Source organism: Pleurodeles waltl, chromosome 4_1 (genome assembly GCF_031143425.1).
Source record: "Pleurodeles waltl isolate 20211129_DDA chromosome 4_1, aPleWal1.hap1.20221129, whole genome shotgun sequence".
NCBI classification, from domain to species: domain Eukaryota; kingdom Metazoa; phylum Chordata; class Amphibia; order Caudata; family Salamandridae; genus Pleurodeles; species Pleurodeles waltl.
In genome coordinates, this window is record NC_090442.1 from 331,588,550 (window position 1) to 331,604,981 (window position 16,432).

The following is a 16,432-nucleotide window of genomic DNA, read 5'->3' on the forward strand; positions in this document are numbered from 1 at the left end:
GGGTAACGGAACCTGGTGAGAGCCCCACAAGTCACCCCATCTTGGATTTCTCTAGGTGTCTAGTTTAAAAAATGCACAGGTTTGGTAGGTTTCCATAGGTGCCGACTGAGCTAGAGGCCAAAATCCACAGCTAGGCACTTTGCAAAAAACAGCTCTGTTTTGTTTGGGAAAATGTGATGTGTCCACGTTGTGTTTTGGTGCATTTCCTGTCGCGGGCACTAGGCCTACCCACACAAGTGAAGTACCATTTTTATCGGGAGACTTAGGGGAACGCTGGGTTGAAGGAAATTTGTGGCTCCTCTCAGATTCCAGAACTTTCTGTCCCCGAAATGAGAGGGCAAAGTGTTTTTTGCCCAAATTTTGATCTTTGCAAAGGATTCTGGGTAACAGAACCTGGTCAGAGCCCCCCAAGTCACCCAATCTTGGATTCCCCTAGATGTCTTGTTTTAAAAAATGCGCAGGTTTGGTAGGTTCCCCTAGGTGCCGGCTGAGCTAGAGGCCGAAATCTACAGCTAGGAACTTTGCAAAAAACATGTCAGATTTCAATTTAAAAATGTGATGTGTCCATGTTGTGTTTCCTGTCGCGAGCATTAGGCCTAGCCACGTAAGTGAGGTACCATTTTTATCGGGAGAATTGGGGGAACGCAGAATAGCAAAACAAGTGTTATTGCCCCTTGTCTTTCTCTACATTTTTTTCCTTCCAAATGTAAGACAGTGTGTAAAAAAGACATCTATTTGAGAAATGCCCTGTAATTCACATGCTAGTATGGGCAATCAATCAATCAATCAGACAATTTGTAAAGTGCGCTACATACCCGTGAGGGTTTCAAGGCGCTGGGGGGGGGAGGAAGGGAGGGGGGTGCTGCTACTGCTGGAAGAGCCAAGTCTTGAGGAGTACTCTGAAGGAAAGAAGGTCCTGGGTCTGTCGTAGATCCGGCGGGAGGGTGTTCCAGGTCTTGGCGGCGAGGTACGAGAATGATCTGCAGCCCGAAGATTTGCGTCGGATGCAGGGGATGGAGGCGAGGGCGAGGTTAGTGGAGCAGAGATGTCGGGTGGGAGTGTAGAAGCTGAGCCTGTTGTTCAGGTATGATGGTCCGGTGTTGTGGAGTGCCTTGTGTGCGTGGGTGAGGAGCTTGAAGGTGATCCTTTTGTTGACGGGGAGCCAGTGAAGGTCTCTTAGGTGGGGGGTGATGTGGCAGTGGCGAGGGATGTTGAGGATGAGTCGGGCAGAGGCGTTTTGGATGCGTTGGAGGCGTTGGAGGAGTTTGGATGAGATACCAGTGTAGAGGACGTTGCCGTAGTCGAGTCTGCTGCTGACGAGCGCCTGGGTTACTGTTTTTCTTGTTTCTGTTGGGATCCATTTGTAAACCCTGCGAAGCATGCGGAGGGTGTTGTAGCAGAAGGAGGAGATGGCACCGACCTGCTTTGACATGGAGAGTGAGGAGTTGAGGGTGAAGCCGAGGTTTTGTGCGCTGTCGGTGGGTGTCCGTGGGTGACCCAGCATGGACGGCCACCATGAGTTGTCCCTGGCGGAGGGGGTGCGCCCAAGGATGAGGACCTCTGTTTTGTCCGAGTTCAGTTTTAGCCGGCTGTCTCTCATCCAGTCGGCGATGGCTTTTAGTGCCTCGTCGAGGTTGGTTTTGGCAGTGTGCGGGTCCTTGGTGAGGATGAGTTTGGTGTCGTCGGCGTAAGAGATGATGTTGAGGTTGTGCTGGCAGGCCACTTGTGCAAGGGAGGCCATGTAGATGTTGAACAGCGTTGGGCTGAGGGATGAGCCCTGGGGTATGCGGCAGATGATGTTGAAGGCTTTGGATTGGTACGGGGAGGCGGAATCTTTGGGTTCTGCCGGTGAGAAAGGATGTGGTCCATTCGAGGGCTTGGTCCTTGATTCCTGCTGCGTGGAGGCGGGATTTTAGGGTGTGGTGACAGACGGTGTCAAAGGCGGCTGATAGGTCTAGGAGGATGAGGGCTGATGTTTCTCCATTGTCGAGGTGGCTTCTGATGTTGTCTGTGGCGGCGAGGAGGGCTGTTTCGGTGCTGTGTTTGCGTCTGAAGCCGGACTGGGAGGGGTTGAGGATGTTGTTGTTTTCGAGGTACAAAGTGAGCTGAGTGTTGACGATTTTCTCAATGACCTTCGCCAGGAAAGGGAGCAGAGAGATGGGCCGGAGGTTTTTCAGGTCCTTGGGGTCTGCCTTTGGTTTCTTGAGAAGGGTGTTGATTTCGGCGTGTTTCCAGCTTTCTGGGAATCTTGCAGTTTCGAAGGAGATGTTGATGGCTTTCCGTAGGTGTGGTGCGATGACTGTGTCTGCTTTGTTGAAGATGTGGTGTGGGTAGGGGTCTGATGGTGATCCGGAGTGGATGGAGTTCATGGTCTTTCGGGTATCGTCATCGCTGATGTTGGTCCAGGAGGTCAGTCGGGTGGAGCGGGTGGAGTTCGTGGTGGGTGGGGTAGGAGCATCCGGAGTGTGAGGGGAGTTGAAGCTGTCATGGATGTCCGTGATTTTTTGGTGGAAGGCGGTTGCTAGGGCGTTGCATAGATCTTGGGAGGAGGTGATGTCGCTGATGGTGGCGTTTGGGTTGGAGAGTTCTTTTACGATGCTGAAAAGTTATTTGTAGTCGTGGGCGTTGTTTTCTAGGCGGGTTTTGAAGGAGGATCTTTTTGCTAGCCTGATGAGTTGGTGGTGTTTGCGTGTGGCATCCTTGAGTGCCGTGTGGTTGTCTAGAGTGCGTTTGAGTAGCCATATTTGCTTGAGTTTTCGGCAGTGGCGTTTGGAGGCTTGGAGGTCGTCGGTGAACAAGGTGGCTTTTTTGTTGATGTGGTTGTTGGAGGGTTTTCTGAGTGGAGAGGTTGTGTGCCGCGATGTCGGGGTCGGTGGGGTTGACGGGTGAATTCTGGGCTAGGGTGTTGGTTAGTTGAAATTCTGTGACTTTGCCCCATCGACGGCGTGGTGGTTGTTCGGGGAGGTGGTGTTCTGTCTGTTTCTTGAAGGTGAAGTGGATGCAGTGGTGGTCGGTCCAATAGAGTTCGGAGGTATGGTTGAAGGTGACGTGGTTGCTTGTGGAGAAGATGGGGTCAAGGGTGTGACCGGCTGTGTGGGTGGGTGTGTTGACGAGCTGTGTAAAGCCGAGGTTGGCGAGTTTTTCGGTCAGCGTGGTGGAGTTGGTGTCATTGTTGTTTTTGAGCTGAAAGTTCAGGTCCCCGAGGAGGATGTAGTCCGTGGACGCGAGTGCGTGGGCGCTGGCCAGGTCGGCGATGGCGTTGCAAAAAGGTGCCGTGGGTCCTGGGGGTCTATAGATGAGTGTTCCTCTGAGCGTGGTGTTGGGGTCGGTGTGGACTTGGAAGTGAAGGAGTTTGGCGGCGCTGAAGGAGTCGTCCAGGGTGGTTTTGACTTCGAGGGTGGCTTTGTGGACGATGGCTATGCCTCCTCCAGTTCTGTTGGTGCGGTCTTTGTATCCGTTCGGGATGGCTATGGCGATGTCGGGTGCTGAGGAGTCGTTCCACCAAGTTTCGATTAGAAAAGCCACGTCTGGGGAGGTGGAGTCGAGCAGGTCCCAGACTTCGATGGCATGCTTGCGTGCTGAGCGGGTGTTGAGGAGTATGCAACGGAGGTGGTTGGTCTTGATCCTAGGAGGTATGTGGGCTCTGTTGCAGGTGAAGCTGCAGTTGTGGCAGGTGAAGGGTCCGTGCGTGCTCTTTGGAGAGGTCTGGAAGCAGGTGGTGTCTCGGCTGGTGTTGAGTGCGTGGAGGGTGTCGGAATGGTAGCGAATGCTGGCGGGGTTGCTGTTGCTGGGGCCAGGGGTTCTGGTGCTGGGCGCGCCCGCCGCGCCGTAGCTGCCATAAGAGGAGGGAGGGTGGGAGTGGCAGCTGGGAGGCCCTAGCGAATGAGAGGCCTGGGGAGTGGGGACGCAGGGGACGCAGGGGACGCAGGGGACGCAGTGGCGGGAAAAAAGGAGGCAGCAGCAAGGAAACGGGATGGAGTGCGGAAGGCAGAGCAGGAAGCGACCTGCCTGCAGTAGCAGGGTCAAAGGTTGCTCCCTGTTACCGCGCTGCGGCTGCCATAAGGGGAGGGGAGGGTGGGAGTGGCAGCTGGGAGGCGGGAGGTCCTAGCGAATGAGGGCTGGGGGGTGGGGCCGCAGGGGACGCAGTGGCGGGGAAAAAAGGAAAAAAAGGAGGCAGCAGCAAGGAACAGTGAGAAGGAGGGGGGAGGCGGGAGGGGCCGCAGGATACGCAGCGGTGGGAAAAAAGGAGGCAGCAGCAAGGAACGGTGAGAAGGAGGGGGGAGGCGGGAGGGGCACAGGGGACGCAGTGGTGGGAAAAAAGGAAAAAAAGGAGGCAGCAGCTAGGAAATGGGATGGAGCGCGGAAGGCAGAGCGGGGAGCGACCTGCCTGCAGTAGCAGGGTCAAAGGTTGCTCCCTGTTACCGTGCCGCGGCTGCCATAAGAGATGGGGAGGGTGGAAGTGGTAGCTGGGAGGCGGGAGGTCCTAGCGAATGAGAGGGCTGGGGGGTGGTGCCGCAGCGGCGGGAAAAAATTAAAAAAAGGAGGCAGCAGCAAGGAACGGTGAGAAGGAGTGGGGAGGCAGGAGGGGCGCAGGGGATGCAACGGCGGGAAAAAAGGAAAAAAAGGAGGCAGCAGCAAGGAAACGGGATGGAGGGCGGAAGGCGGAGCGGGGAGCGACCTGCCTGCAGTAGCAGGGTCAAAGGTTGCTCCCTGTTACCGTGCCGCGGCTGCCATAAGAAGAGGGGAGGGTGGGAGTGGCAGCTGGGAGGCGGGAGGTCCTAGCGAATGAGAGGGCTGAGGGGTGGGGCCGCAGGGGACGCAGCGGCGGGGAAAAAGGAAAAAAAGAAGGCAGCAGCAAGTAACGGTAAGAAGGAGGGGGGAGACGGGAGGGGCCACAGGGGACGCAGCAGCGGGAAAAAAGGAAAAAAAGGAGGCAGCAGCAAGGAACGGTGAGAAGGAGGGGGAGGCGGTAGGGGCCGCAGGGGACGCAGCGGCGGGAAAAAAGGAAAAAAAGGAGGCAGCAGCAAGGAAACGGGATGGAGCGCGGAAGGCGGAGCGGGGAGCGACCTGCCTGCAGTAGCAGGGTCAAAGCACCCTGGGTTTCAGAGATGTGAAAATAACCACTGCTTCTCAACACATTATCTTGTGCCCATTTTGGGAATACAAAGGTTTTCTTGATACCTATTTTTCACTTTTTATATTTCAGCAAATTAAATGCTGTATACCCGGTATAGAATGAAAACCAATTGCAAGGTGCAGCTCATTTATTGGCTCTAGGTACCTAGGGTTCTTGATGAACCTATAAGCCCTATATATCCCCGCAACCAGAAGAGTCCAGCAGACATAACGGTATATTGCTTTCAAAAACTCGACATTGCAGGAAAAAGTTACAGAGTAAAACGTGGAGAAAAATTGCTATTTTTTCCACCTCAATTTCAATATTTTCTGTAGGAAACACTTGTAGGATCTACACAAATTACCCCTTGCTGAATTCAACATTTTGGGGGTCATTCCAACCCTGGCGGTCGGTGTTAAAGCGGCGGCCAACCCGTAAACATGCAGGCGGCAAAAAAATGGAATTCCGACCCTGGCGGGAACCGCCAACACAGACTGCCACTTTAACACTCCGACCGCCATGGCGGTACAGACAAGCAGCGCGGCGGTCACCGCCAACAGACAGGCGGCAGACAATGTACCGCCCACCCTATCACAACTCACCAATCCGCCACCTTTTCCGGGGCGGGAGCCCCGCCGATAAAAACACGGCGGACACAGACTACGAACGGGAAAACGCTCACCTCTACACACTCCACGAGGAATCTGGACAGCATGGAACCAGAACTACACATCCTACCAGCAATTGTCTACCTGCTCCTCTACCAGGAGCACGAACGCCGGTGCAGAAGACAACAGTGAGTACTGCACCTACGACACAGGAGAGGGGGGAGGAGAAAAGATTACGGGCACACACATACGCGACACCCCCCCCAACTACCTACACACCAATGCCGAGCAACAACTCAGAGTGACACCCTCAAACCCCCTGAAGAATGCAAAGACAAAATAATATGTTATTGGAATACAAATATATTGTAAGGCTAAGTAAATAAGTAAGTCGAACATCCCATAACTATATACACATATGTATATTGTCCCGTCAGAATTGGCTTTCTGTCATTGTACGTGGGCCAATGGTCCTCAACACATGGGCAAAGCCCACACATGAGACCCGAATCCATTGGAGAGAACACTGCAGGGGCATCAGATAGGAAAACTACAGGCACCTCAGGGGGAAGGGAAGGGTGGGCACCTCAGCCACATGAGTCCACAACGCCAGATCCACGAGGGGCCTCCACGGCCACTGTTCAATCCTGGGGAGTGCAAAGCCACAGTCTCTCAAGTCTCTACAGTGGGTGGGTTGCCCACTGTACCATCCTGGGGAGTGCAAAGCCACAGTTTCTCAAGTCTCTACAGTGGGTGGGTTGCCCACTGTGCCATCCTGGGGAGTGCAAAGCCACAGTCTCTCAAGTCTCTACAGTGGGTGGGCTGCCCACTGTTCCATCCTGGGGAGTGCAAAGCCACAGTCTCTCAAGTCTCTACAGTGGGTGGCTTGCCCACTGTGCCATCCTGGGGAGTGCAAAGCCACAGTCTCTCAAGTGGATGACAGACTCCAGCGGTACTGGAGGACTCTTGGTGCCCAGAGTGTATCGTGCAGCCCTGTCCGACACTGATCCGGGCCTGCCCCTTCTGCCAATGTGTCAGCGGTGCTTAAGTTGAAGGGCCCAGCGGAGCGGTGCAGAGACGGCGGTGCCCAGCGGAGCGATGCTTGAGATGAAGGGCCCAGCGGAGCGGTGCTTGAGTTGAAGGGCCCAGCGGAGTGGTGCAGAGACGGCGGTGCCCAGCTGAGCGGTGCTTGAGATGAAGGGCCCAGCGGAGCGGTGCTTGAGATGAAGGGCCCAGCGGAGTGGTGCAGAGACGGCGGTGCCCAGTGGAGCAGTGCTTGAGATGAAGGGCCCAGCGGAGCGGTGCTTGAGTTGAAGGGCCCAGCGGAGCGGTGCAGAGACGGCGGTGCCCAGCGGAGCGGTGCTTGAGATGAAGGGCCCAGCGGAGCGGTGCTTCAGATGAAGGGCCCAGCGGAGTGGTGCAGAGACGGCGGTGCCCAGCGGAGCGGTGCTTGAGATGAAGGGCCCAGCGGAGCGGTGCTTGAGTTGAAGGGTCCAGCGGAGCGGTGCTTGAGATGAAGGGGCCAGCGGAGCGGTGCTTGAGTTGAAGGGCCCAGCGGAGCGGTGCAGAGACGGCGGTGCCCAGCGGAGCGGTGCTTGTCTTGAAGGGCCCTGTTCAGCGGTTCTTGAGACGGCGGTGCCCTGTTCAGCGGTGCATGTCTTGAAGGGCCCTGTTCAGCGGTTCTTGAGACGGCGGTGCCCTGTTCAGCGGTGCATGTCTTGAAGGGCCCTGTTCAGCGGTTGTTGTCTTGAAGGGCCCTGTTCAGCGGTTCTTGAGACGGAGGGGCCCTGTTCTGCGGTTCTGCACATGTGTCTCCAGGGCACCAGATCCGGCCAATATATGGTGTTCACTCGCCATCCGACTTCTCTCAAGTGGATGACAGACTCCAGCGGTACTGGATGACTCTTGGTGCCCAGAGTGTATCGTGCAGCCCTGTCCGACACTGATCCGGGCCTGCCCCTTCTGCCAATGTGTCAGCGGTGCTTAAGTTGAAGGGCCCAGCGGAGCGGTGCAGAGACGGCGGTGCCCAGCGGAGCGGTGCTTGAGATGAAGGGCCCAGCGGAGCGGTGCTTGAGTTGAAGGGCCCAGCGGAGCGGTGCAGAGACGGCGGTGCCCAGCGGAGCGGTGCTTGAGATGAAGGGCCCAGCGGAGCGGTGCTTGAGATGAAGGGCCCAGCGGAGTGGAGCAGAGACGGCGGTGCCCAGCGGAGCGGTGCTTGAGATGAAGGGCCCAGCGGAGCGGTGCTTGAGTTGAAGGGCCCAGCGGAGCGGTGCAGGGACGGCGGTGCCCAGCGGAGCGGTGCTTGAGATGAAGGGCCCAGCGGAGCGGTGCTTGAGAGGAAGGGCCCAGCGGAGCGGTGCTTGAGATGAAGGGCCCAGCGGAGCGGTGCTTGAGTTGAAGGGCCCAGCGGAGCGGTGCAGAGACGGCGGTGCCCAGCGGAGCGGTGCTTGAGATGAAGGGCCCAGCGGAGCGGTGCTTGAGATGAAGGGCCCAGCGGAGCGGTGCTTGAGATGAAGGGCCCAGCGGAGCGGTGCTTGAGATGAAGGGCCCAGCGGAGCGGTGCTTGAGTTGAAGGGCCCAGCAGAGCGGTGCTTGAGATGAAGGGCCCAGCGGAGCGGTGCTTGAGTTGAAGGGCCCAGCGGAGCGGTGCAGAGACGGCGGTGCCCAGCGGAGCGGTGCTTGAGATGAAGGTTGCTTGAGATGAAGGGCCCAGCGGAGTGGTGCAGAGACGGCGGTGCCCAGCGGAGCGGTGCTTGAGATGAAGGGCCCAGCGGAGCGGTGCTTGAGATGAAGGGCCCAGCGGAGTGGTGCTTGAGATGAAGGGCCCAGCGGAGCGGTGCTTGAGATGAAGGGCCCAGCGGTGCGGTGCTTGAGTTGAAGGGCACAGCGGAGCGGTGCAGAGACGGCGGTGCCCAGCGGAGCGGTGCTTGTCTTGAAGGGCCCTGTTCAGCGGTTCTTGAGACGGCGGTGCCCTGTTCAGCGGTGCATGTCTTGAAGGGCCCTGTTCAGCGGTTCTTGAGACGGCGGTGCCCTGTTCAGCGGTGCATGTCTTGAAGGGCCCTGTTCAGCGGTTCTTGTCTTGAAGGGCCCTGTTCAGCGGTTCTTGAGACGGCGGTGCCCTGTTCAGCGGGGCATGTCTTGAAGGGCCCTGTTCAGCGGTTCTTGTCTTGAAGGGCCCTGTTCAGCGGTTCTTGAGATGGCGGTGCCCTGTTCAGAGGGGCATGTCTTGAAGGGCCCTGTTCAGCGGTTCTTGAGACGGCGGGGCCCTGTTCAGCGGTGCATGTCTTGAAGGGCCCTGTTCAGCGGGGCATGTCTTGAAGGGCCCTGTTCAGCGGTTCTTGTCTTGAAGGGCCCTGTTCAGCGGTTCTTGAGACGGTGGGGCCCTGTTCAGCGGTGCATGTCTTGAAGGGCCCTGTTCAGCGGTTCTTGTCTTGAAGGGCCCTGTTCAGCGGTTCTTGTCTTGAAGGGCCCTGTTCAGCGGTTCTTGAGACGGCGGGGCCCTGTTCTGCGGTTCTGCACATGTGTCTCCAGGGCACCAGATCCGGCCAATATATGGTGTTCACTCGCCATCCGACTTCTCGCTTGCGGGGCCCTCCTGTGCTGGTGTCCCGTGCCCGTGGGTGTCCTCCTTCACCCCCGGAATGGGGCTGGTGGGGCCCTCCTGGGCAGCTCGCCTGCTGCCGGACCTGTCGGCTGTGCTGCCCTTGCCATCCTTGCCTGATCCTCTGTGGCCCTTGCCTCCCTTTGGAGATGTAAATTGCAAAACAACAGGGGAACCCTATAACTCTACCTTACCCAGGGTAAATATATCATGAACAAAGCGTGGCAGGTAGAGACAAATTAAATCCTGAGTTATACAAACAGACCTGTATTCTGTTATTTTTGAGTTTATTTCTTACTCAATTTTAATTTAAGCTCACTCATAAAATAGCAAGAAAAGGGGGAACTAGGATGATGTCAAATACAAATACACAAAATTATAAACATATAACTTCACAATACATACATAATAGACTTAATCACAAATCCAGCAAAACAAAAAACTTCAAAACAAATAATATTTAAGAAAAATGTAAGGAACAATGCCCTATATATTTGAATGGTGGTCACTGTTATATAACTCCACATGTGATCCACTTCTCAATGCTAAGGGACTGGGCTTATACATGCACTAATTTATCAAAAATGTTGTGCATTTCTTTTACACAATTATGATTCAGTGCATTTTCATATCTTTTGTTGTTTAACAAGCCCAAAACACTTGCAATACAAAACGTCAACGCGTTTCGGCCTATCAATTTAAGGCCTCATCAGGACTGAAGAAGGGCAAATATAATTCTAGAAGGGAATCAAAGAAAACAAAAGGAATGCTTACAATTGTACATCCATACATGTAATCCAAAAATCAATACCCAAATTTTTACAAAAGTTTCTTATAGTGCAAGCCTACAGGATAACTGGTGTTAAATAAAGCTCATATATGTTTTAAAGCAAAAGCAAGACATTTCTTTAAATTCTGTATTAACTAAGTTAGATAGCAATTCCTACTATCCAAATTATCGTGTGAAAAAATATTATCACTGGTTGTGGAAGTACTGCCCTATTTGTGAGATTATTACAATTATCTATCAAGATGAATGCTGTGTTTAAAATATCTATACTCTATTCAAAATATAGAATATAAAGACTACGTGTCTTTACCTTAATTCAAAAAGGTCAAAACCGGGGGACCAGACTCGTAAATATCATCTTCGATTAACTCAAAGAGCTCTGTTATTTAAAAGCGCTCGTCAGGAATCATCTCCCTGGCAGAAAAACAAATATCGAAGTCAGCATACGCTCTATCTTAATTGCTCTTGAAAACTCAAAGTGACTACAATCCCTCAAGGTATTACAAAAGCGCTGTCATCTTACCGGGGTTAACACGTGAATTCCAAGCCTCGCGCTACAACGCGTACATTTGGGATCGCGTCTTCCTTGTTGTGCTTTGAACTTTGAACTTTGACATTTTGCATACTTATCCTTACTTAAGAGAAGACTTTTATAAAAACAACAATCCTAATAATCTTAATTTGCAATTCCAAACGAGATCACGAAAAAAGTTTATCACTTTCTCAGACACATCCTCCGAATCTGAGCCAGAACAAGGCACTTATTCTACGGCTCAACCTTTTTTAGGCAGAGGCAGCCGCAGAGGTGCGAGAGGAGGGGGGGGCAACTCCAGAGGGCAATTTCAAGATCACAACTTTTTCCGGACCAGAAGGAGGGCTTACAGACGACAATAATGAAGTCAGAAAATCTAATTCCTATTTACAACTTGTCGTCACATCCCCTCACTGAAATAGAGAAACAGGTACTGAGTAAAGGGTTATCTTTTGTCCCAATTAAGAATCCAGATCCTGTGGAAAGCAAAATAGAAGTTCTGAAATTCCTTCGTAAGGTGAGATTGAGAGCTTTCTTTAACGCATCTCCTACACAAGAAGATGACGTGGACAGTGGCCTCAGACCCAAATCGAGTTTTCTACCAGATAGAAATGATTTACCAGAAGAAATTAAAATATTTGAAAAGTTAGTGTTGAAAGAATTAGATGCACTGAATTCCAAAAAAATCTACTTTAATGACAATTGTTCTAAAATAGAGAAAGAGGCGATTTACAACTTGGCCGAAAATCAAGAAATCATTATAAAACCGGCAGATAAAGGAGGTGGGATTGTGATCTGGGGGAAAGAACAGTATAACTTAGAAGCCATGAGGCAATTAAGCAACCCACTCCATTATCGAGAAATACAGAGAGATACACCCAAACAGGTCAAGAACAAAATTGAAACACTTACAGGGAGAGCAAAAGAACAGGGTTGGATAAGTAAAAAAGAATATACCTTTCTAAATCAGTCTGATGAAAGAATTCCCTGCTTCTACATCCTACCCAAAATTCATAAAAATGTACAACTTCCACCGGGTAGACCAATAGTATCAGCTTGCGGATCGATTCTAGAACCTCTTGCTCAATTTGTTGATGTAGTCTTAAAACCGGCTGTAACCAAAACATTGGCTTACGTAAGAGACTCCATGGATATCATCAACAAGTTGGAAAATTTAACTTTTGAAGAGAACAACTAACTTTTGGTTACTTTCGATATTGAGTCATTGTACACTAATATCCCGCAAGACGAAGCAATCGAAATCATTAGACAGACTTTGAACAACGATATTCAACCTCACACCCCGCCGACAGAATTTGTAGTAGAATTAGCTGCATTATGTTTAAAAAATAATTTCTTCAAATATAATGACCAACTTTACCGCCAAGTTAAAGGCGTGGCAATGGGCTGTAGCTTTGCCCCAGAGGTCGCAAACTTGGTTATGGATTTTTTTTAACATAAATGGGTTTACCCACAAACCAATCCATTTAGGGAACATATTAACTATTGGTTCCGGTACATTGATGACATTCTGATGGTTTGGCAAGGGTCAGAGGAAACTCTAGAGGCATTTCATGATTGGCTTAATCACCGCACAGTAGACTTCACATTTACTATGAGTAAAGATAAAGCTAAAATCAACTTTCTTGACTTATGGATATGGAATAAAGATGGCAATTTAGCCGTCAGCTTATACAAAAAACCTACAGATCGTAACACCCTGCTGCACTTTTCGAGTGGACATCCACGTTCTCTAAAACAAAATTTACCCTTTGGCAATTCCTAAGGATTAGGAGGAATTGTACTGCTAAAACTGATTACTTTGATAATGCAGATGAATTGATTAAGAAACTGATTGATAGAGGATACCCGAGAAAATTGGTTAAAAATGCAGCTAAAAGAGCTTGGTTTATACCGAGAGAAACATTGTTGGTCCCGAAAGAAAAATCAAAAAAGGTCCCCCTGACATGTGTGATCACATTCAGCCCTAAGGCAAATAAAATACGGTCGATCATTGAACGCAATTGGAAAATCATTAGCGATTTGCGCCTAGATACACCACTGTTTTCGTTTAAGAAGGCGCGTAGCTTGAGAGATCAATGGGTGAAGGCAGCACAGATACAAACTGATAGAAAGAAAGATTTAAGATCTTTATTACAACTGCCAGCAATTCAAGGACACTACAGATGTGGAAAATGCGTGGCATGTCAATTTACACATGATTCCAAAGAGGTTAAAATAAACGGTAGAACACATGTACAAAATGATTTTACTAATTGCAATACGAAAAATGTGATTTACTGTATTAAATGTCCATGTGGAAAAGCATATATTGGACAGACTTCACAACCAGTCAAAACCAGGATTCTTCAACATCGCTCTAGAATCAAATGCGGAGTCAAAGGAGCCCCATTAGTCGATCATTTCCAGGAATGGATGCACACAGCAGAAGACATCTGGTGGACAGTACTATTAGCAATACAATCTAACAGATTTCCAACAACAAAGAAACTATTAAGAATGGAAGCAAGACTGATTGAACGATTTCAAACAGCGAGAACTGGATTAAATGATGATGATGAAATGTGGGCTTTAATTAAGTAAGATCGGGTATTCACCACAAGAAGCCTAATATACGCTGCTAGTATCTACAGTATGATAATGCTACAGGCATTACATTCTATATAACATCAGATATAAGAGATGCTTCAGAGATGAATATATATATTTTGTATATGATGTTTTGACAACTGTCTATAAAACTTCTCTAAAAATTTAATAGAGATAGAAAGTGTGAAAAATAGAGGTTAATTCTAGACGGTGTAGCACAAAAATTCTTGTGTTTACCATAACAGATGGATAAGGCGGATTGGGAATAGTTTCTGCTCCCAGGGAATAACTGACTTTTTAACCTTTTAATTTTTTAATTTTGTAATTTTGTCACAACAAGTTCAAAAAGATTTGGGTCATACTCTCCCCGTTTGTTGGAGTAAGGTCATCTTATAATTGGTAATTGGCAAATACGACTGACTATGCCATCGGATTTAAAAGAAGGTTTAATCATTGACCTACATAACAGTAGAAGCATTTGGTTCTCCTGCTTTAAGATGGCCGCTGCGGTCCCGATGTGTTTTCACATCATGTAGATTTCCCATAATTCCATTTGCGGGTGTGATCGGTCACTAATACTTGGGTCATACTCTTCTCGACTGTTTGAGTAAGGTCATCTTATACTTGGTAATTGGTAACAGATACTGACGATGCCATCGGTTGTTAAAAGAAGGCTTTATCATTGACCTATATAACAACAGAAGCGTTAGGTTCTCCTGCTTTAAGATGGCCGCCGCGTTCTCGATGTGTTTTCACATCGTGTAGATTTCCCATAATTCCACTTTTGGGTGTGATTGGTCGCTAATATTTGAGACGCCAGCACAATGCGAGTGCTTGACGTCGCCTAGTTACAAGCACAACAAGGAAGACGCGATCCCAAATGTACGCGTTGTAGCGCGAGGCTTGGAATTCACGTGTTAACCCCGGTAAGATGACAGCGCTTTTGTAATACCTTGAGGGATTGTAGTCACTTTGAGTTTTCAAGAGCAATTAAGATAGAGCGTATGCTGACTTCGATATTTGTTTTTCTGCCAGGGAGATGATTCCTGACGAGCGCTTTTAAATAACAGAGCTCTTTGAGTTAATCGAAGATGATATTTACGAGTCTGGTCCCCCGGTTTTAACCTTTTTGAATTAAGGTAAAGACACGTGGTCTTTATATTCTATATTTTGAATAGAGTATAGATATTTTAAACACAGCATTCATCTTGATAGATAATTGTAATAATCTCACAAATAGGGCAGTACTTCCACAACCAGTGATAATATTTTTTCACACGATAATTTGGATAGTAGGAATTGCTATCTAACTTAGTTAATACAGAATTTAAAGAAATGTCTTGCTTTTGCTTTAAAACATATATGAGCTTTATTTAACACCAGTTATCCTGTAGGCTTGCACTATAAGAAACTTTTGTAAAAATTTGGGTATTGATTTTTGGATTACATGTATGGATGTACAATTGTAAGCATTCCTTTTGTTTTCTTTGATTCCCTTCTAGAATTATATTTGCCCTTCTTCAGTCCTGATGAGGCCTTAAATTGATAGGCCGAAACGCGTTGACGTTTTGTATTGCAAGTGTTTTGGGCTTGTTAAACAACAAAAGATATTGTAATAAGTTGAAATGCACTGAATCATAATTGTGTAAAAGAAATGCACAACATTTTTGATAAATTAGTGCATGTATAAGCCCAGTCCCCTAGCATTGAGAAGTGGATCACATGTGGAGTTATATAACAGTGACCACCATTCAAATATATAGGGCATTGTTCCTTACATTTTTCTTAAATATTATTTGTTTTGAAGTTCTTTGGAGATGTGCCAGGTGGCACCCCACTCCCTGACGGTGCCGGGGTGGTGCCTGTGGAGGCTGCCGTCTCTGTCCTCTCGCGCCGGCCCTTGCCTTTTTTATTTTTTTCCCAGGGGGTGGGCTGGCTGTCCCTTTGCTGCTGGCCGATGTAGCTGCCCTCGAAGGTGGTGGACTCCAATATCCCTGGACTATGGTCCTTGTAGGTCCAGGGGTTGTGGTGGCTGACGTGCAGATTGGACTTTTACGAGATGGAGGGGGTGGGTCAGGTGATGGAAAGAAGTTAATTTTGGAGAGGAAAATCTTTTTATGAGCAATGGGAAGGGTAGGTGCAGTGGGTATGGGAGTGGAGGAAGAGGATGTGGTTGTAGGAGAGTCAAGTGTGCTGTCTTTGGGTGCAGGTGCTTGTGATGGAGACTGTCGTGAGGTGGATGGCTGTTGGGTGGGTGGCTGCCTGCGTTTGTGTGGTTTGGAAGAGGGGGTGACAGACACACTGGGAGAGGACACAGGGGACGTGTAAATGGCAGTGGGGGTGGTGACTGAATGTGTGCGGAGTGTTCTGGTGGGTGTGCTGGTGATGGACGTAGTGGCTGATGAAGTTGTGCATGCAAGTGTGAGTTGGGACGTCACAGGGAGGGAGGAGGGAGTCGAGGAGGAGGGGGACACAGAGGAGGCAGTGGCTGTTGGCATGTCTGCATGTGGATGTTGCTTGTGTGAATGCTTCTGTGATGTGTGGTGCTTATGTTTGGATGAGCTGACCTTGGGTGTTGAGGTGTGTGCAGGCTGGTCTGTAGGTGTGCCTGGGATAGGCAGAGGAACAGGGGAGTGGGACTGGGTGGAGGGAGTTGGAGGAGGGAGGCAGGAGACAGGGACAATGGCTGCCGTTAGTGCTGAGGCCAGAGCGTTGAACGATCGCTGATGGGCAGCCTGACCGGAATGAATGCCCTCCAGGTATGCATTGCTCCGATGCACCTCCCTTTCCACCCCCTGGATGGCATTCAAAAGGGTAGACTGCCCAACAATGAGCGTCCAGAGGAGGTCAATGACCTCCTCACTGAGGGCAGCAGGGGTAACTGGGGCAGGGCCTGAGGTGCCTGGGGCGAAGGAGATGCCCGCCTTGGTGTGCGAGCGGGCACGGGGCGAACGCTGAGGGGCTGCTTGGAGGGCGGAGCTGGTGCGCTGGGTGGCGGCTGTACCTGTTGTTGCGGTGGGCACGGATGTTGCCGCCACCACAAGGGAGCTCCCTTCCGAGGACGTGTCGGTGTCGCTGATGTCTCCACGTGTCCCCGTTCTGGAGCCCCCCCTCGCCCTCCGTCTCACTGGTGAAATCAGAGTCCGTTGCATGGCCCTCCGGGGCCATGTGAGAT